The sequence below is a fragment of the Caretta caretta genome, chromosome 3, assembly GCF_965140235.1.
Source record: "Caretta caretta isolate rCarCar2 chromosome 3, rCarCar1.hap1, whole genome shotgun sequence".
NCBI lineage: Eukaryota > Metazoa > Chordata > Testudines > Cheloniidae > Caretta > Caretta caretta.
This window is the reverse complement of record NC_134208.1, coordinates 141,359,922-141,382,225: the sequence shown is the minus strand read 5'-3', so window position 1 is coordinate 141,382,225 and position 22,304 is coordinate 141,359,922. Positions and strand designations below refer to the sequence as shown.

The window sequence follows — 22,304 nt, the reverse complement described above, 5'->3', positions numbered from 1 at the left end:
GGTAGTATTAAAAATTATTGAATTCACATTTCTTTCTGATACATGGTTATTGATATGAATGGAAAAATAAAAGGGGTTGCAATGAGAATTAAATGCATTTATGCATATTCATGGAAACTATTTAAATAAGTGTATTTGAGTAATGCAACATTATAAATTCTCTGTCCTACTAACAGAAATCTGAAATCCACTAAAATAAAAACATGTACTCATTGAGGAGTTTGTACTGAAATATTCAGTTAAACTAAAAGATGCATATTTACACCCTGTAACTGGCTGGCTAACATAAATGTAACACAGACTACCCTAAAATGTAACTAGAAAAGCATTTCTGTTTCTCCCTGCCTGAACGATCCCAATTCCACTATCATCATGCCTGAACATATCCTTTCCTCTACCATTTTATGCTCTATCTTAGTTACAATATATTTTTTTGACCAGGATGTAATCTAATAGTATCCTTCCCATTAATGCATATCAATGCTGTTCTGTAGAAGGGTTTGATGTCCACACATGCTATTTCCTGGCCCCCTCCCTCCTTTCCCCCAAAATGCATGAACCACACCTAAACATGCAACACTTTCAATCTTAGAAATTATTCTTAAGGGTAATTTTTTCCATCATAATCACAAATCATGAAACTGTTCTAATTAACAAATGTTCTGGATAAGGCATGCCAGCCCGAAAAAAGATATATTTTAAATATAATTTGTAAAAAGAACTAGGGCACATTTAAAATGTAAATTTTAGAAATGCTCATCTAAAAAATAAAAGGTAAAGAAATTAAGTGCAAAAGAAACATAAAAAAGGAGACCAAAAGTATAAAAGGAAAGCAAGAGACGTTACAATACATATTGAGGGGAAATGGGCATCTAAACATTAATAGAAACATGAAGCAAAATCTGCCTGCTTATCCACTTGGGGGAATATTGCATCACATTAAATGTCATCCTTCTTGTTTTTTTATAATGTAAAAACAGTGGCTACTGAGTAGGTGAGCAGTCTCATTACTTTGGATTGCTACTTATTAATGAGACAGAAGAGAAATAATTAACATAGACTAAGTATTTTTCTGTAGATATCTTTGATTATTGTTACCAGACACTTTTAATGGAGAAATTATCACAGGAAAGCAATCCCTGACAATGGATTCAAAACCATTTAAAGACTTCCAGTAATGGTAAATTTCAGTAGCACCAACAAATGTATTTTTTTATTTCCCTTTCATAAGATATAAATGTTTAATAACTGAATAAAGTGGTATGCTTTTTTTGAGGAATGGCACTAACACTGATATGCTCACTTGGTTTTATCAGCTTGCCCCTGGAAACCTATATTTAATTTAATTTTAAAAGGAACCAGTTTTAATTGGAAATTATTATTGTGGCACTCCTTTTCTTAAAAATAAGTGGATGCAAGCCAACAAAACTTTTTCCCATGACTCTGTCCTTCAACAATCTTTTCATTTTAATGTTGCTGTGCCAATTCCTTCTATTCTAGACCACCCACTGATTTTAATGAAAGTTACAAGGAAATTACATAAAATACATTTGACATATATTTCTTATAATTTGTGGAGCTTTTCTACACATAGTGTCAACATGCTACTTACAAATATCTAGTTTTAAGTGTTCAAGGGGTAGCTTCACTCAAGCTGGTCCAGGAAAGTCTAATGGATTGTCTACATGGGAAAGTTTTACTAATATAATTATATCAGTATAGTTAAACTACTATGTTTATACCACTATAATGCCCTATGTGGACACCCTTATTTCAGAACACATGTGACTTTTTTTTTGTTTAACTTAAACCCCTTCCAAAGCATCATAAATTAAACTGGAAAAAGATTATCTTAAGTGTCTGCATGGGGATTATACTGGTATAACTATGTGAGTGAATTTCACATCTCAGTTTATAGAACTTTAACCTTCCTGTGTAGGCAAACCTTAAGTTACATCTCCTAGCACCAGGCTGGATCTCTGAACCTTAGGTAAAACTTGTATTTGGACTCCATAGGAACCACAGAGATGGCTCAAAAGATGCTCTGAGCAAGAATATCTTCTACCTACTATTGAGATGCACTCTCCTCAGTCAGATAACACCCACTTTTGAGACTGCATTAACTCCCTGATGTGGAGGGAGTGTGACAGCTTTTTGCTTCTGCAAGTGACATATCCTGTGGGCAAAATTTCCATTTCTGGTGCCTTCAACAAATTTTACAGCTGCCGAAGCCAGCATAGATCCTGGATTGCATCTAGAATTCTCTGGAAATAATCCTGTTGTTCACTTGAGGAACCCACCCTGGCTTACAATAGGATCAAAACACACCCACATACCCCCACTCCATACTGAAAAGCAGCAATGTACATTAATCATTAGAATACTATTTCAGGCACATATATCTGAAAAGGTCAGTGGATTATCCTTCAGTTTCAAAGACTGATGATATCATGAATAATACTTTAACAGTAGTTTTTTATGCTTTTTAGTGATGGATCTCAAAATATGTTCCAGAACTATTACGCTTATCGAACTCCCTAAAAATATAAAAAAGCAAGATCAATGTCAAATTAATGTACTCTACTGTGAATTTAAAGCAGAATAGAATTAGATGCTCTCCAAGGTGCTGAAACAGGAAATCTTGAAATATAGAAATAGGTATTAAATAAAGAAACCAAAATTTTATATACGTTTCTTCAGTTCAACCATGCATGAGAGAACTATTCTTGAAAGGGTAAAATATCTAAAAGCCAATGGAAAAAATTCAATTCTGAATTTGGGAAAGAAGCAGAGTTTGAATAATATTCAATACATTTCAATATCTAAGTCACAGAAGTTAAAGATTGTGTGATTTATGAATAAGATGCCAAAAAATGCAAGTTAAACAATACCAGCACTGTCAAAAATCATGATAGTAACTAACTGAGTGTTGCAAGAAATACTCCCCCATAAATACATAACACCAGCATAGGACTGTAGTATAAATGAACTTTAGCCTCAGGAAGATGGTTAGGTTACAGTAGCAGGAATAAGAGCAATGGGACAGGGACTAGTGAATGTGGTGGGGGGGGTCTCTGGAGAATAGGTCTTTGATGGTTATCAGATGAGTAGAATAATATCTACTTCTGCTTCTTGCAGAGCTCTGAGCAATCTGGAGGACTCTTATAAATATATATTGCTGATCTTGCTCCTCTCACCCAGCCTCTCTTCCTCTTGGCAACAGCTTTTGTACTCTGACAGGAAATCTTTTGGCCATTGGTCCTGAAAATTCACACATTGCACTTGCTTTGGCGTTAGTTTCCTCATTTGAGAGAGTGGTATCCTTTCTATCCTTTAGGAGACACTGTCCATAGTTAATTTACTCAGGCACAAACATAGGTTAAAGGGCACTAGATAGCTTAGTTCAGGTAATTGGTCTTGGATTGTAGCAGCTTTGACTTTTAAGCATCAAACCCACCCTGGTTGTTAGTGATCAAAAGTTATTTCCATAATATGGTTGCTTATTGACCTTTGTAAAATGATTTGGTGGTCTCATTACAAAAAATATCACCATAACTGGTAGCAATTGGCATCCTTGTTGGTAATCTTGGAAAAGAGGTCAACAAATGAAAGGACAAGGAGACAGGGCTACCTTCTTGTGATTAGATGTCCACCCTCCAGTGGAGCAGTATGGAAAAGCTTGCTCTGATGGATTAAAGATGTTCCTATTCTGTGAATAAATTACTCTTCACAGCTGTCAATGCAGCACCTTTCAATCTACTAACATAACTAAAAAGTGAACATCTAGTTATAAGTTAAACTTGAGCTATCACTCTAATATTCTAAAATTTCAAAATGAAAGCATTCCATTGCTGTGGGAGGATTTGTTAGCTCAGCCTTTCTACCATAATCCCAGAAATCTAATCTACTAAGGGATGGAAATTTTAGGGAAATAACTTCTTCCCTCCTCACATATATTGTTTATCTCAGTTATTTTACATCAAACGTAAACATAAAGGGGCTGATTCTGATCTCACACTGGTGTAAATCAGGACTAACCTCAATTAAGTCAATGGAAATATACTGATGTAACATCAGAATTAGCAAGTATAATGAGTATAATTCGTAAATTATCTGAAGATCCTCAACAGAATTGTGGTCTAAATTAGGGTACTGTGCTCATAAAAACAGACATTGTGGACCCTTCTGCAAACAAAACAAAAAAATGCAAATTATTATAATAATTAAAGGGAAACAAATCAGTGGTAGAGATGCCACCAGAGGAAATGAATCTGCAGCTGAGGAACTGAGAACAAACAGCATTACTAAAAATATTTCTTCAGAAGTTATCTCCAATATAATAACTGTTTTGGACACCTAATCTGGGAAATTGGAGAGGAAGAGTGAATTTAATCAACAAGAAATTCTCTAGGTACTTCATCACCAGGAACCGTTAACAAGGTACAAGGACATATTTCTGGCCTGGAAGACACAAAAGATTTGTATGAGATAAGCATAATCAGGCCAAAATGCAATTAAAAAGAACTTTCATTATAACTGGACAACACAAAAAACAACTGATTGCTGCAAAACCAGGAGAATTACAAGATTTTCTGAAGGAAATGAGACAAACATACATCAGCTTCTTTGACAAATGACTCCTTAAAAATAGAATAAACACTACACATTGAGAGAACATATCAAAGAGCTAGTGCAAGTATGCCTAAATGAAGAATCTGAGAGCAGCCCTGGATTACTGGTATGTTCTTCCTGTCGGCCTTAGAAGGGTCACAGAATTTCCCCCCTATTAAGAGTGGCTTGGTGACCCCCTCATTTGTTGAGTTTTTGACACACTTTGATATTTCAATGGCATTTTTGTGAAGGACTGTGATAGAGTGTAGAAACCCCACACTGGGGAACCAAGGGTTAGCAAGCTACTCTGGGCTCCAAAGGCCCCACCCAGCCACACCTGGTGGACATGCTCACAATGGAAGCAGCGCTCAAAAGGAAGTGGTCCAGGTCAGGCAAAACAAGGGAGCAGTCCTATGCTCTTAGCTCCTGCAGAGAGACTACTGGAGCTCCATGCTGCCCTGACCAGACCCTACTACCAAACCACTGTGGGCCCCTGTGGAGACAGGGGACGGTGGGCCACAACTGATGGAGAAGAGCTTCCAGACCACTGCCAGGGAGACTCCTCACCCGTATTTGTCCATAAGCAGACCATAAGCAGATGCCACAAAAATTAAGTACTTTTGGAACATTATGTACAAACTGTTTTGGGATTTTCTGGAGAAATCTCTCAAGACAATAATATCCTTTCTTTTTATAAAATAGACTAGATTTCCATTGGAACTGGAAAAGGTTTCAGAGACTTCCCAGAAAGCTATTATTGCTCTCAGGAAATTAGGAAAATCAATAACAAATCCTTGTGATCCTGATCCTGCAAAGACTTACACATATGCTTAATTTGATGCACTAAGAGTCTCACTTCAAAGAGACTTCTCACAGAGCATAAAGTTATGGCATGTACGTAGGTGATTACAGGATCAGTTTTGTGAGTCTCTAGGAGTGGAACTCCAGACGCATAACTGAACAGGAGTTTCTCCATCTCATTATGTTCAGAGTATGAGAATAAGCATTTGAGTCTAATCCATGGGTTAGCCATTCAGGTCAGGTGGTTTCTATTATTCTAACTCACAATTATGGGAAGTGGGGAGTTGATTTCAGAAAAGGGAAATGGCTTGTACATCAAACGCAAGATACAGACAATATAAGAGTTAGATCCTTTTTAGTAGTTTAACTTAGAAGCACTGATCTTTCTAGAGGTTAACAGAGGTGGTAGTAAGAAGAAAAAGAGTACTTGTGGCACCTTAGAGACTAAGAAATTTATCTGAGCATAGGGTAGTAGGGTTCATGTGAAGTAAATCACAGGTTGGATTCTGTCTCACTAGTGGTAAAATTAAGAAAAAAAAATCTTGAGTTCCAGGGTATAAATAGCTCCAAATAATAGATATCCTCTCTGGTTAGGGGAAAATAAGTTTGGGACCTTAGATTTACTTAGGTGGCCCCAAACCAACTGATCAGGGTTTCCTGGTAGATCCCATTACAAGAATGTTAGTAAAATTCATGGAAGATATGATGAGAGAGAGAGAGAAATACGAAAGTAGTATCACTGAAAGAAACCTCATGGTAATAATGGACAACAATTTGTGAGTCCAACATGAATTTGTAATGGAATTGACAACAAAAAAGCAAATGTCATTTTGGGTTGCATAGACATGATGTCACTGAGCCAAGAGGTAATAGTTTTTTTCTATTTGACCACATCTGGAATGCTGAATTCATTTCTGGCAACTTAAGTACTAGACCTATTGAACTAACAAGAGTCAAAAAAAGGACAACAGAAAGGATTAGGAGGCTGGAGGGACTGAAGGGATAACTAACATGCAAGGGGACAGGCTAGCAGTCTACAAATATATGAAGGATGTAAAAAACAAAGAAAGAGAGAAACTTTTGGATGCTGTAGAGAGTATAACTAGGAGCAACGGAATGAAATTCAGAAAAGGAAAATGTAGGGTGAACATCAGGAAGAATTTCTAGACAGATCAATTAAAACATGGAGTAATCAACCAAAGGCAGCAATTTAACCCCCACAGAGCTAGGTGTGACGTTCCCCCCTGGTGTTATCTGGACGGGTGATCTGCTAGGTCACTCCAATCCTTGACTCTGGAAGCCAGCCTTACCCTGCTCTGCTGTGAGAACCCCCACTCCTGGACTGTTCACTCACAGCCTCTGGCAGGTAAGCTGCTCCTTGGATCGTGCAACTGAATGACACTTGCCAATATTTCCGGTCCCAGACACAACCCTAGGAACCTCTGTCTTGCAGTGTCCAGTTATGCCTGCTGGGCACTGCAAGCTTATATGAGCCCATCAATTTAAAAAAGAAATTCATATGTACCAGACTTGTTATCCCAAGGGGAGTCTCTGACATGCTTCAAACCAAACGCACTGCTTCAGGTAGAATAAACAAACAAACAGATTTATTAACTGTGAAGATAGATTTTAAGTGATTATAAATCAAAGCATAACAAGTCGGAGTGGTTACCAAAATAAAATAAAATATAAGCATGCAGTATAAACTCTCAACCCTATTAGACTGGGCAGCAAGTAGATTGAGCAGTTTTTCTCACACCACTGGATATCGCAGTCCTTAATATACAGGTTTGTTCCTTAAACCTGGGCCAATCTCCTGTGTTGGAGTCTTGTCTTCTTCTCAGTGTCTTGGTTGCTTGCCACATAGGTGCGGGCCGGAGAAGGGCCCAGTATGTGTCCACTCTGTTTTATACCCTCAGTCCATGTGCTTGGGGAGCACAAGTCCAGGCATGTCTGTGGGGCATTGCTGAGTCTCTCCAAGCAAGGTTGAGCAATTCTCCTGGTGTGGCCTCATGCAGGTGAGTCATTACATTGTAGCTCCTTTGCTGGACAATGGCTGTTGATGGATTGTTTGACACCCCGCCTGGGCATTGGTTACTTTCCTTGCTGTTGCCTCTGGGGAGCTAATATCTGGCTAATTCCCCAACTTTCATCATGCTTTAGTGACCACCATACAACACAATTCTCATAACTTGATATGCATTAATGATACACATATATGGATAGAGAAATGACTTTCAGCAGATCATAACCTTTCCCTGATACATATAAAGCATACCTTGTAAGGTAAGATCACGATTATATGAAAATGAGGAATATGGGGGTTACAGTATGCTCCCCCAAGGTATAGAATGTCACACTAGGGTCTGAAAACTACACTAGACAAAACATAACTTTATAAGTGAGAACAATCTGGCATTGGTGGGAATATGGCCAAATTGACATAATAGTTCTTTTTTTCAGTTTGTGTACATTTGGAAGAATGTATGGAAGTTATTGTGTGTCATTAATTCTTGTATCAACTAGCCCACTGTAGAAAGTGCCAAGCTCTCTAGCTTGGATGCAATCTTTCCCAAAAGGATATCCTTTCCAATCCCAGACAGCTTAGAGAGGAGGCACACAAGATATTCTTTGCTAGTATTTTACATGTATTTTCCCAGAAGCTTTTGAGAAATTCAGAATGAAAAAGCACACATTACATTATTACTGATCCTAAATTTATCTTAGATGTCTCAAAAAAAAATGCTAGGTACTGTGGTATTATATATGCTTCATGCAAATAGGTCTTCCCTTATTATTGCAAATAGGTCTTCCCTTATTATTTCTGTTTTATATCTATTTTCAAGTAGTGAGCAATGGAGGGGATGGGGGAACAGGAGTGAATGGGAGTAGAGCCTCGGGGGAAGAGGTGGGGCAGTGGCAGGGCCTCAGAGGAAGAGGTGGGGCAAGAGTGGGGCCTTGGGGGGAAGAGGCCTGGCAGGGGAGGTTCCAGCACCCCTGCTGGAGTATCCGATTTTTAAATATTACCAAGTTCGCAACCCTAGTGGGGAGCTGAGCCCAGCCAGTCCTGCAGGACAGGAGCTGCTGTTATGATTTGCATGATGTACTTACTTACTATTTATTACATTAATGTGTATAGTGTAGATCATGGGTAAGAAATATTTAGTAAGCCAGATGTTTTTTACATTAAAGCTATTTCCTGGATCGCAACACACCATCAAGGTTTACAAATGGGCCCTGAGCCCAAAAAAGTTGAGAACTACTGGTCTAGATCTTTCAGAGTTGCATATACCTACAAGAATAAATTAGTTTTTAAATAACAGATATGGCAAATGCTAGGAAATAGATAAAATTGTCTTATCTGATCATGCCTCTGTGTTCTTGAGGTTTAATACAGAAGTAAACAACCATAAATTAGGAAAGACATGAGGGTATTAAATAATATACTATTAGAGGATTCCCTTTTTACAGACAGTATCAAGAGAGATAGGTTTTTGAATTCAATAACATGAAATATAATACTTTCCCCTTTTTGTTAGAGGTATAACAGCCGGTTGGTGGGGAGAATCAAACCTGGAATAAGATAAAGCCCCTCTGTAAAGTTCCTGGGAGGAGTAGGGAAGTGGTTAAATTACTCGAACTTCAGAAATATCTTCATTTAAATTTGAATATAAAAACCTTTCTTCAAACCTTAGTTTGGAAAGGTAGCAAAATATCCCCTTATCTTTGCTGGACCTGGAAGCCCTCCTTAAGATTAACTGGTTAACTAAAATGTAATCTCCTACCCATATTCTCTATTCAGTTGGAAGAGACGGTTTTAAAAAATGTTTTCTTAGAACAAACAATAAGATATTTTCACACTGTTTCTGGGAAACTAGAAAGCTGTATGTTATTTTTACAAAGCTGCAGTTTCCCAAGGAATTAGGGATTTAAAAACTCTCAGATATCAGATGTATTTCATGGTGGCCCAATTAATATTCCTGTCACAATGAGTGAAAGAGCCACAGGAAAAAGTCTAGATGGATTCAAAGTTCAACACCAAATCACTCACATCAACTAATTTATTTTATGCTAGTAGGGAATATATAAAAAAATAATACTCTGCACTAATAGGTACTGATTCACCATTGCATTTTTCCAGTTTTATATTGGTGTAACTCCATTGATTTAAATGCAAAACTGGAATAATACAGTGGGGAAACATACTCATGAGGTATAGTTTTTACATTCCATCAAACAAGATGGTCAGCAAAGTCAGTGGTCTCAGATAAATTAACGGTGATAAGATATCAATTATAAGGTCAAATTGTTCCATTAGATCTACAACAGGCTTGGATAAAATTTTTCTCTGATTTACACAGTTGCAAATGCAATGAAGCTGAAAGATTTTCACATATGTAACAAAAAGCAGAATTTGTCCCTTTTCTCCAAAATATATGGTAAATTAAGTAGTTGAAAGAGATGCCACAAAATATTTTGAACATGATTCCCTGCCTTCTTACCCAACAGCATGCTAAGACTTGTCAGGAAGAAGAGTCTCTACACTCTGAGGCCTAGGAGAAATGTTGTAGCAACACACTGCTCTACATAGTCTAGTGAATCTATAACACTCTGCCCAGGGACCAGCCACTATTTGGTGGCCTGCAGTTTGGGACAGTGGGTCAACTAGAGGGCCAGGATTGTTGGATTAGGTTTGGATCCTAGGCTATAAAGGAACAGTGGCCTCCAACACGTACCTCCATTTCCTCTAAATCACACTCTTACACACACACACAATCTTAACCACTGTCTCAGCTTCTTAGATAGTAATAACAGGATTTTCAAGTAAAAGAATATATACCAATCAAGTATCTTATCTTGCGGAGGACATGGTTAAGTGTGTGCCTCTGCGTATGATTTAGAAGTAGTGTATGTGTGTATTGTGCGTGGTTCTATGGCAGAAGCAGAAGGGAGTTTATTGTGGAGGTAAGACAGTGACAGAGTTTGTACTGAATGTGTGGTAAGGTAAGTTAACTGAGTTTGATATGGATGTTAATGCTGCCTTAGCTAGTGATTTCCCAGACTTTCAGCTCCTAGACTGTTGATTAATTGTAGTTAACTCATGCAATTAATTCAAAAAATTTAATCACAATTAATCACATTTTTAATCGCACTGTTAAACAATAGACTACCAGATGAAACATATTAAATATTTTTGGATGTTTTTCTACATTTTTAAATATATTGATTTCAAGTACAACACATAAATACAGAGGGTACACTGCTCACTTTTTATTGTTATTTTTTATTACAAATATTTGCATTGTAAAAATGATAAACAAAAGAAACAGTATTTTTCAATTCACCTCATACAAGTACTTTAATGCAATCTCTTTATCGTGAAAGTGCAGCTTACAAATATAGATTTTTTTTCTTACATAACTGCACTCAAAAACAAAACAACGCAAAACTTTAGCACCTACAAGTCCACTCAGTCCTACTTTTCATTCAGCCAATCACTAAGGAAAACAAGTTTGTTTACATTTACAGGAGATAATGCTGCCTACTTCTTATTTAAAATGTCACTAAAAAGTGAAAACAGGCATTCACATGGCACTTTTGTAACCAGCATTGCAAGGTATTTACGTGCCAGATATGCTAAACATTCATATGCCTCTTCTTGCTTCAGCCATCATTCCAGAGGACATGCTTCCATGCTGATGACACTTGTTAAAAAACATGTGTTAATTAAATTTTTTACTTATCTCCTTGGGGGAGAATTGTATGTCTCTGGCTCTGTTTTACCCACATTCTGCCATATATTTCTTGTTATAGCAGTCTCGGATGATGACCCAGCCCATGCTGTTCATTTTAAGAACACTTTCACTGCAGATTTCACAAAATGCAAAAAAGGTACCAATGTGAGATTTCTGAAGATCGCTACAGCATTCGACCCAAGGTTTAAGAATCTGAAGTGCCTTCCAAAATCTGAGAGGGATGAGGTGTGGAACTTGCTTTCATAAGTCTTAAAAGAGCAACACTCTGATGTGGAAACAACAGATCCTGAACCACCAAAAATGAAAATCAACCTTTTGCTGGTGGCATCTGACTCAGATGATGAAAATGAACATGTGTCGGTTCACACTGCTTTGAATTGTTATCGAGCAGAACCCATCATCAGTATAGACACATGCTCTCTGGAATGGTGGTTGAAGCATGAAGGGATATATGAATCTTTAGCACATCTGGCATGTAAATATCTTGTGATGCCAGCTACAATTGTGCCATGTGAACACCCGTTCTAACTTTCAGGTGACATTGTGAACAAGAAGCAGACAACACTATCTTCTGCAAATGTAAACAAACTTGTTTGTCTGAGCGATTGGCTGAACAAGAAACAGGACTGAGTGGACTTGTAGGCTCTCAAGTTTTACATTGTTTTATTTTTGAATACAGGTTTTTTTACATAATTCTACATTTTGTATGTTCAACTTTCATGATCAAGAGATTGCACTACAGTACTTGTACTAGGTGAATTGAAAAATAATATTTTTTTGTTTTTTACAGTGCAAATATTTGTAATGAAAACTAAAGTGAGCATTGTTCACTTTGTATTCAGTGTTGTAATTGAAATCAATATATTTGAAAATGTCGAAAACATCCAAAACTATTTAAATAAATCGTATTCTATTATTGTTTAACAATGCAATTAATCATGCAATTAATTTTTTAAATAGCTAAAAATATTGTAAGTGACCTCAGAAGTAGATTCGTTAAGGCTATATTAAGAATTTAGTTATTCCACAATTTTTTCCATTTATTTTGCATCAGAAAATTACATTTTATAATTAACTTAAGACCGGTACAAAAAAGATACTGAACATTTACTAAAAAGTTCACTCTTTCACTGTGCGGTAATAGCATATTCTTGGTTTACCAGATGGATAGCCTAAATAATGATAAGGTCTGAATTATCTACAAATTTTTGTTTTTTTAAACAAAAACAAACCACTCAATAATATTTGTGATGAAATCAACAATTATGGAGATGCAAAGGAACTCTTAATTCAGACATGTTGGTCAAATGAAAGAAGATATAACTAGCCATCCAGCGGTAGACTTGGCTACAACTAAGAAAACAATTTTGTAAACAAAACTGGAGGGGGAAAAAAACAACAAAAACAACTTGTATCACTCCACAGCAACTTCTGTTTGCAAGCAAGGCCAAGTAGTGAGGACTAACTGAATCCATCCAGCTCTCCTCAGCAAAATGGGGAGAAATATTCAGATAAGGACTAATTCAAAGTCCATTGAAATCAATGGGAAATTTTTCCATTGTGTTCAATGAGCGTCGGATCAGGCCATTTGTATAATAATGGGGATTATGTAAGCACTTAGATTAGACCAACCCCATTATAGACAGAAAAAATGGACCTTTGTCTTCAGAATTCATAAATTTTTGTTTTGGTGAGTAAAGACCTTTTTTCCCCAGAAAATGTTGTTTTTAAAATAAGTTTTTTCATAATATTTTCTCCATAATATTTCCATTTTGGTGTAATATAATATAGAATTGCAAAAATAAGCATATAACAAGCAATCTTAGAACAACTGAAGAGAGAGAAGTCAGCGGGGAAGTAGAATTTGAAAACATAGGACTAATTTTTTCCTTTGGCTATGCATACAGCACTCCCACTGAATTCAAGGGGATAATCGTGACCCAACAGTGTCAGCCAGATGATAGAGGATTAATTAAGTAGGAAAACAAAACACAATTCTTTTTAGAAGAAGAAAATCTGAAACACATGAGATAGCAGGTAAGCAGGTCAACTGATTAATGTCATTTCTAAAAGATGACACGTTTCTTATAACTTCTTATAACCACTATAATCTCTACTACCATTTTCCAACATTTACCTAAAGTTTGTTTTAAGTGAAGCCTTGTTTTTAACAATCATCTTAAATCCTAGTAAACTGAAGAATTAATTAGCAAGCACAGAGGATCAGCAAACTAATGCTTTAGTCTGTTAAACCATCTGCTCAGGAGCACCCTGTTCAATTCTTGGCATTACTGGAGGATGGGTGAATACTTTTGTCTCTTGTACTGAGTTACAAGTTGCTAGTCTTTGCTGATACTCTCTCCCGCCCCCTCAACTCCCCAAGCACAGGGTAAAGAAAGATACAAGAGGTTCATAACTGACCAAATTTCTGTTATCAAAAAAGTTTTGACTGGACAGCTCAGTACTCAGTTTGGCAGAAAATCTCATTTTAAATATTTCTCTTGTGTTTCACATTGGATTATTCTGCAAAACGTAAGTATATAAAAGGCGAGATTCACCAGTATTCTCTGGATGCTTTGTATTGCCCAGATGAAGCAAAGCAGCTGTAAATCCATCTTAGTCAGCAGAACTAGTACAAATGAACTGAAGCCTTCAAGTGAATCTGGCCCATAGTTTTGAAAATTGTTAATGCAATGTTATTGTTAAGATTTTAATGTGTGGTTATATCTGATTATTTACCAAAGTTCACTGATCTGACCTGCGAAAGTCCTTGCTAGTGTAAACCCAATCTGTGGCTGTAGTCTAAATGTTAATTTTCTTTAATTTCAGATCACATTTTAGTTCTCAGAAAATGCAGGCACTTTCTGACATAAGGCAGGTCAGAGGCAAAATTAGGGAAGCAGCACTGAGAGCATTCTGGGAGCAGGTACTGAACCATTTTTATGGCTAAGCCTAAGAGAACTTTCCCACACCTCTAAGGGTCCCGAATAATGAGGACTATAATCCAAGTGACTGATGTGACTGATGCAAGCAAGTTATGTAAAGGAGACTGTATGGCTGCTGGGAGGAAAAGAGAATACTGACAGGGCAGTCATGTGCTGAAGTAACAGCTATTCAAAGGATAAAGTTCACTCACCTTCAGATTCTCTAATTATTTGCTAAAGAAGATGGGAAAGATTCCTTATATATGACAAGGGGACGGTCTAGCCTACAGTTGGCAGGAGCTGGCTTCTTTTTTCTTCAGCAGCAGCCACCTCTCTCTGCATATGCTCCTTTCCTTCTCTCTGGATAGCTATGCCTTTCTCAGAACTGGGGACATGTAATCAACAAAGCCCCTAAGTATAGGACATTCAGTTAAGATTCCCACCTGTTCCCCCTGCCCCATAACCTTAATGTCCTTGCCTGTGCTCATGCAATATGGGATAGATCCTTTTCCCCCATTTAAATCAGTTGACATTTTCCCCACCAACTTCAGTGGAGAAAGATCAGGCCCTCTTACGAGGTGCTTAATTAGAAATCACTTTATGCTGGTCACTGTGCCATTATATTCCACAACAAAGATTTTTTTTGCCAATGGCTTTGCATTTAATTCCTTAAAAAGAGAGAGAGAGAAAGGGAGGGAGGGGGGACATTAAAAGTGGATAGAGAACACACACAAAAAAGACTGTGATTGGATTGGATTGGGGGGTTGCGTCTGTAGTAGACTGACCTTCCTCAAATAAATCTGTCGACCGTGGAACCTATTTATGTGCTCACTTTGAGGAAAAAATCCCAAGAACTTTAGAGGATATTTACATCAAGTTATGCATATAGCTAAATTATATAACTGTGTGATCATATTATATTACTCTTTTCCTCCCTCTCCCCCCACTGTTTGTCGCACTCAATTGTTTTGTCTTGTTTCAAATTAGGCTAAGCTTATCAGGGCAAGTAACATGTCTTTCAAGGTGTTTGTTCAGCATTAGTATACAATTTGTACAAAAGGCCCCAACTTTTATTGAAGCCTTTGAGTAATACCGAAATAATAATAAAAAAGCCATTAAATATATAAATGATAAAATACCAAATAATATAAATGCTGTAAAAATAACTGAAATTTATTCACAAACTCTGTGGTGCTCAGCATAACTCAACTAATCATAGTAACAAGGTACACAAAATAACATTAGTTCCTCTACTGTTATTCTGTAACAAATTTGGGGCAGGGACCTTTCCTTCCTCCATATTTGTAGAGTGCTTACAAGTTGTTGGTCTAAAATAAATAAATGCTTATTATGTGTGCTGTGGTTGTTACTACCAACAAGCAGAACACAATAGATAATGCCCTCTTTTAAGAGGAGAAGGAGAGTGATGTTGGCATTGAAAGGTTCCACTGCAGTTGTGAGCAGTCATTTGAATAGGTAGCTGTGGCAGAGGGAGGAGAATGCTGAGGAAAGCAGAGTAACTGCAGTGAAAACACATTGCCCTGTGAGACAGGGAACAGGCACTGAGGTTAATGAGAAGTAGAGATGGGAGGGGTGAAGGAAAGAAAGACAAAACCAACAGAACCGGTTAGAAATCAATGTGACAGAGAAAGACTGTAAAATCCACCTGAACACACCAACCAGCTCAGTTATCTCTCAATGCATTGTGGGTGTCTGATGAGGTGGAATCAGTACCCACTCTATGTTCCTTCACCCTACAAATAAGCTCATTGTTATCCCTAGGAATCTAGTTATCATGAGGAGAAGAATTTGTGTGTATGTAACAAGAAAGGGGATTCAGAGTCACAGCCCAATGGAAGTTAAGGACATTTAACACCTCACAGGATCAGACTCACTATATCTATGGTGCCATCTAATTACACAAACAAATCATATTTATCTAAAAAAAGTTTAAGCATTGTTTTTGCAAGCAACCCCTATAATTGAAAGTGATTTGATTTTTTTTTTCAGTTTATGCATTTGGCAGCACTTAGTGTATAATGAATATCATTGCTTCTTCTGCCAGTCATGTCCCCCTATTACCAGTGTGGGTCTTTCATATCACAATAGGGAAACTAGTCATATGTGATTGTTAAACCACATAACCTGGCATGGGGAACAAGTGTAGTAATTTGAGCTACTATGTATTCATTTTTTAAATGACTACATTTTAAGTTAACCCTGTCCTTTTAAATGTGTTATTCCTATTTATTTCCCCATGCTGCTAATAGTAGTGTAGAGCTATTTTAAGAAGTATTTTCCTAACTTTCCTTTTTAATACCTTGTCAGCATTTCCTTATTAGGCACATTGCCCCTTTGCCTTTTTTACAGTTCTCACTATTTTAGTTTAAAATCATCGCAACTGACATCATTAGTCTCCCAGTAATGAAGGGGGACAAAGCTGAAGTGGAGTCCATGCAGTCTGCACAGCCCCTTCTTGCTACAGCGAGAGAACCAATGATCTGCAGACACAACCCTCTCCTCTCTATACCACATTCTAAGCCACCTGTTTACTGTCTGGATTAATCTATATACATATATATATAGCCTGTCACTGTGGGATCTCAGTACTCCACAAATGTATTAAATTGAACAGAAAGACAGCTTCCATCTTTGTCTCTCAGTACAGGCAAAATTTCCAAAGATATTACCTGCCACAGTTTTCTCCTTTAGCTTCTGGTCCAGGGTTCTGAAGTTATAAATTATTGTTTTTATCTTTGTCTCAGTCATATTGGTGTTTCCAATATGGATGACAATGAATGGGTTCTCTTCAGATGCTTCCATGTCCCTATTTGTAACATGACAGCTTCCCACTCTTGGCCCTGGTCTACACTATAAGTTTAGGTCGAATTTAGCAGCATTAGATCGATTTAAGCCTGCACCCATCCACATGACAAAGCCATTTTTTTTTACTTAAAGGGCTCTTAAAATTGATTTCTGTACTCCTCCCTGACGAAGGGATTAGCACTGAAATCGACATTGCCAGGTCGAATTTGGGGTAGTGTGGACGCAATTCGATGGTATTGGCCTCCGGGAGCTATCCCAGAGTGCTCCATTGTGACCATTCTGGACAGTACTTTCAACTCAGATGCACTAGCCAGGTACACAGGAAAAGCACCGGGAACTTTTGAATTTCATTTCCTGTTTCGCCAGCGTGGTGTGACCTTGTAGAGCTCATCAGGAGAGGTGACCATGCAGTCCCAGAATTGCAAAAGAGCTCCAGCATGGACTGAATGGGAGGTACTGGATCTGATGGCTGTATGGGAAGACGAATCCATGCTATCAGAACTCCATTCCAAAAGACAAAATGCCAAAATATTTGAAAAAATGTCCAAGGGCATGAAGGACAGAGACTATAACAGCGACCCGCAGCAGTGCCGCATGAAAATTAAGGAGCTCAGCCACGGCTACCAAAAAAATAAACAGGCAAATGGCTGCTCTGGGTCAGAACCCCAGACATGCTGCTTCTATGATGAGCTGCATGCAATTCTAGGTGGTGCCCCTACCACTACCCTACCCCTGTACATGGACTCCTGCAAGAGGGGAGTCTCACGCAACAGGGATGAGGATTTGGGGGATGAAGAAGATGATGATGATAAGGAGGAGTGAAGGGTTCATGTAGAGTTCATGCACCTGAAAACATTCAGGGCACACCCTGAGTGTTGTGTAGGAGCAGTGCACACACTGCTCCATCCAAGAACATGGACCATGGGAAGTCACCCAGAGGACATGAACCGTGGGAAGCTTCCTTGGACTGGGCTCAAGGCCTGAGAGCAAGGATGGTAGCAGATAGAGGCTGGTAAATAAGAATATTAATCAAAGTCATAGTATTTCCTTTGTTGATGCCTTTTGCGGTTGGAGTATGTAATGCGCAGGAGGGGGAGAAATAAAAGGGAAGGTGGAAAGCTGACAGGCAGAAGCCCGTTAGCAGACCAGCTTGCTTGCTTGCAAAAAGCTTTGTCCTGTCTTGTCTTTGAACCGCAACAACTGGCGCCCAAACATGGGGCCCTCAGCACTCACCTCACCCAGCAAGGGTTTCAGACGCGTCACTCATCCGCTTCGCGGATCCCGGTGAGTATTTTTCATTGTGGTAAGTATGGGAAGCTCCCTCTCTGCTTTGCAAGTGCAACACCACAATGAGCTACAGTATTTGCTGCATAAGGCTCAGCATGACTGCCCCACTCGAGAACTCACTCTCCTGCTACAGGAGGTGAGTGCCCAATGTCCGTGGTACCCTGAAGCCGGAACCCTTAAGCTAGCAGACTAGGAGCGGTTGGGCCAGACATTGCACAAAGAGCCTCGGGCGCCCGTGCAGGCTTTACATGCCTGGCACCTCTGCCGCGACGTGATACAGCGTGTCGCCTTGGACAGGCCCTCCCTTGCGGGGCTGGTGCTCTCGCCACTCCCGTCCGCTCCTGCAGCCATCCCCCCTCCTGGCGATGCGACACACCGTGTCGCCTCGGAAAGGCCCTCTCCCGCACCAACAGAGGGGCTGCCGATCCCGCCACCCCCGTCCGCTCCTGCAACCATCCCTCCCGCTGCTTCGCCCCCAGTGCCTCTATTACCACCGCCTCCCTTGCCTTCCCCACCGGAGCCGGTGTGTGATTACCATCCCCTCGTGGGGCCCCATGCTCCGGGGCCCCCCAGGGGGGTCGTCTGCGTCTGCTCAGGGGCTTTCCCTGGTGCAACAAATGGTTCACGCAGCGAAGACTCGCTCAGATATTACAGCAGAGGAGCTGGCTGATCTGGTCTCAGTTTGTCCTGGCAGGATGATGGCCAGGGCAACCAGGTTGCAAACTGGGTCAGTTTGCCTTACTCGGTGATCAGAGAGGTAAAGAAAGCGATTCGCGAGTTCGGCCTGACTAGTACGTATGTACGTGGTCTCATTGAAGGGCTAGGTACTGGGTACACCCTGGTCCCTGAAGACTGGAAAGCGCTGTTGCGCATGATGCTGATACCCAGTCAGTATGTTATTTGGCTTTGTGAGTATCGGCAGATGGCGGAACGCCAAGCCCAGGTATATAGAGAGCAAGGTGTCATTTATGAGCTCTTGGCAGAGGAGGGCCAGTTTGCTACCGTTCAGATGCAGTCTCAACTTCCTCAGGCTGTCTTCCCCATTATTTCCACCTGTGTCCAGCATGCTTTCCAGAAGGTCCCGGATTCAGGCAGGCCTACTAAAAGCTTTGCCAGTATCCGTCAGGGTGCATCAGAGTCCTTTATGGATTTTACCAACAGATTGCAGGAGGCTATCCTCTGACAGGTGGATAGCCCTGCAGCAGCTCAGGAGATCCTGTTAAAAATGGCGGTTGAAAATGCGAACGAGGATTGCTGCCGTGCTCTCCAGGCGGCACAAGCCTCTGGAATTCGAGAGCTGTCAGACATGCTGCAGGCGTGCCAAAACATTGGAACCCAAGCACATAAAGCTGGAGTTCTGGCTACCGCCCTGCGGAAAAGCGGGAAGGAGGGGAAGTGTTGTTACCGCTGTGGTAAGGAGGGTCACTTTCAGCGGGAGTGCCGCTCCTCAACGGCGCCCGCTCGCCCCTCCAAGAAGTGCCCCAAGTGTCAGAAGGGCTATCACTGGGCTAATCAGTGTCATAGCGGGTCGGGAAACCACACAACGGGTTCCCCCCAAACCCAGGGCCAAACAGGGGTGTTTCCCACTCGGACAACTGTCCCTCTGCCTTAAAATCCATAGACTCCATGAGGGCGGCGACTGCCGGAAGTGCAGGGCTTGATTTGATTATGCAGGAGGACATTGATTTTCGGTTGCCGGGGGAGGTTTGCGCCATACCTACACAGGTGACGGGACCTCTCCCTGCCGGTTTTGTGGGTCTGGTTCTCCCTCGCTCACACGCTGGGAAACAGGGTTTTTTTGTCATCCCAGGGGTCATTGACGCCGATTACCCTGGCGTTATTAAGGTTCAGGTGTGGACCCATCTTCCGCAGTCACTCCCGCGTGGACGGTCAATTGCACAATTGATTTTAGTCCCCTATCAGGTGCCAGACGCAGAGGATCGAGCCCGGGGCGGGAACGGCTTTGGATCGACGCTATCTCAGTTGCCGTCTCACAACACTTCCTCTCCACTTGTTGCTCTAACAATGTCGGTCCGCCCCTTGAAACCTCAGTTAACACTTCTCTTAAATAATGTTCCTTTTACAGGGCTGGTGGACACTGGAGCTGACGTTACGGTGATTCGTGATCCGGAGTGGCCGGTTAGTTGGCCAACAGTTCCTTCTAAAGAGTTGTGGGGGATCAGGGGTAGTAAACCCGGGTGCCAAAGTTTGTCTTGGGTCATGGTCTCTAAACCAGGAGGCTGTGCCCTTGCTACAATCCGTCCTTTTGTGCTCCCTGTCCACCTCAATATTTGGGGCCACGACTTACTTACAAAGCTGGACACCACCCTCGATATTAATATATAATGGCCCAACACCCTCCCCCACCCACCTTGCCCTCCACGTTACCATTGGTATGGCAATCCTTAGAGCCCGTATGGATTGACCAGTGGCCCCTCCCTCTAGCAAAGCTGAAAGCGCTTCATTCACTTGTGCAACAACATTTGCATGCACAGCGCTTGGAGAGCTCCACTAGTCCTTGGAACACCCCGGTGTTCGTTATTAAGAAAAAATCTGGTGCATGGAGGCTGTTACATGATTTAAGGAAAATAAATAAACGCATCCAGCCCATGGGCCCCTTGCAGTTTGGGTTGCCAAACCCGAATTTAATTCCTCAAATCGATCAGCTTTGTGTGTTAGATTTAAAAGATTGTTTCTTCACAATCCCCCTTTGCCCACAAGAGCGCGAAAAATTCGCGTTTATGGTGCCAGAATATAATAATCAGCAACCCTCTCAAAGGTATCAGTGGAAGGTCTTGCCCCAGGGAATGCAAAATAGTCCAACCTTGTGTCAACTTTTTGTGGATCAGGCCCTCGCCCCTTTTCATGCCCGATACCCCACACTAAAGGTCTACCATTATATGGATGACATTTTGCTTAGTGGTCCCCAGGTCACGGCACAACAGCTTGAATATTTGTCCCAGATTCTCGGCCAAAATGGCCTGTTAGTGGCACCAGAAAAAATCCAACGCTCTTATCCCTACCAATACCTCGGGCATAAGGTTTTACAAACCTATGATGCCCCTGTTCGCCCAGAAGTGGTCCTACCCCAACCCCTAACCCTTGTTAAATTACTACAGATTTTGGGTCATTTAAATTGGATTCAACCCTACTTTCTTCTCCCCACATCGATGCTGCAGCCGTTGTTCGAGCTCCTACGTGGAGCTTGGGCACCGGGCGCAGTTATTGCCATCACTGAGGAGCAAATTGCCTGCATTCGACAGATCAATGCAGTGTTGAGTCAGCAGTTTGTGGATAGACTTACTGAGGTTCGTCCCCTGCGGTTGGTTCTCCTTGCTACCCCTCATACACCCACTGCGGCTCTGTTTGTACCTCGTACAGACACAGCCGTCTCTATCATAGAGTGGATATATTTGTCTTCCATTCCTCCTCGGAACATTTATCCTTATTTAGACGCCCTTTCCAATCTTGTTCGAAAAGCCCGCCACCGTGCAGTGCAACTCACGGGCACTGATTTAGTTGCCATTGTGTTCCCCTTGTCACGTAGTGAATTTGATTCCTTGTCTCACACCTCCTTGGCCTGGCAGGTTGCTCTTTGTGATTATGTGGGAGAGATCTCTTATAATCCCCCAAAAGATCCCCGATTGGTGATTACCCAAAAGGTGCCCCTAATCGTACATCGTCTTAGCCGGTCTCGACCTATTGTTTCAGCTGTCACTCTTTTTACTGATGGCTCTCCACGTTGAGGTGTTGTCACCTATCAATTAGGTGACCCCCCTCGTTGGCATTCTCGTTTTACGCTGCCTCAGCGTTCCGCGCAGCGCTCAGAACTGGCTGCTGTTATTTTGGCCTTTCAACTTTTTGCTGATTGTCCCTTTAATTTGATTGTGGACACCCATTATGTTTATCAGGTGATTGATCATTTACCCCTGGCCCTCATTACCCCTCAGGTCGATGCGGACCTTCTTCGCCTGTTTTTGTCCTTACAGTATCTCATCACCACTCGTAATTTCCCTTATTTTGTTGCTCATATTCGCAGTCATACCCCTCTGCCTGGGCTACTTACTGAGGGCAATGCGTGCGCCGATTGCGCGTTACG

The 22,304-nt window shown here is 40.6% G+C and overlaps 1 long non-coding RNA gene across 1 annotated transcript; it reads left to right on the top strand.

Moving 5' to 3' along the window:
- Positions 1-18,159: 18,159 nt before the first annotated feature.
- LOC142071434 (uncharacterized) lies at positions 18,160-22,304 on the top strand. The gene is made up of 3 exons (XR_012667463.1): positions 18,160-18,202; positions 20,292-20,344; positions 22,245-22,304. It is a non-coding gene; the product is annotated as an uncharacterized LOC142071434 (long non-coding RNA).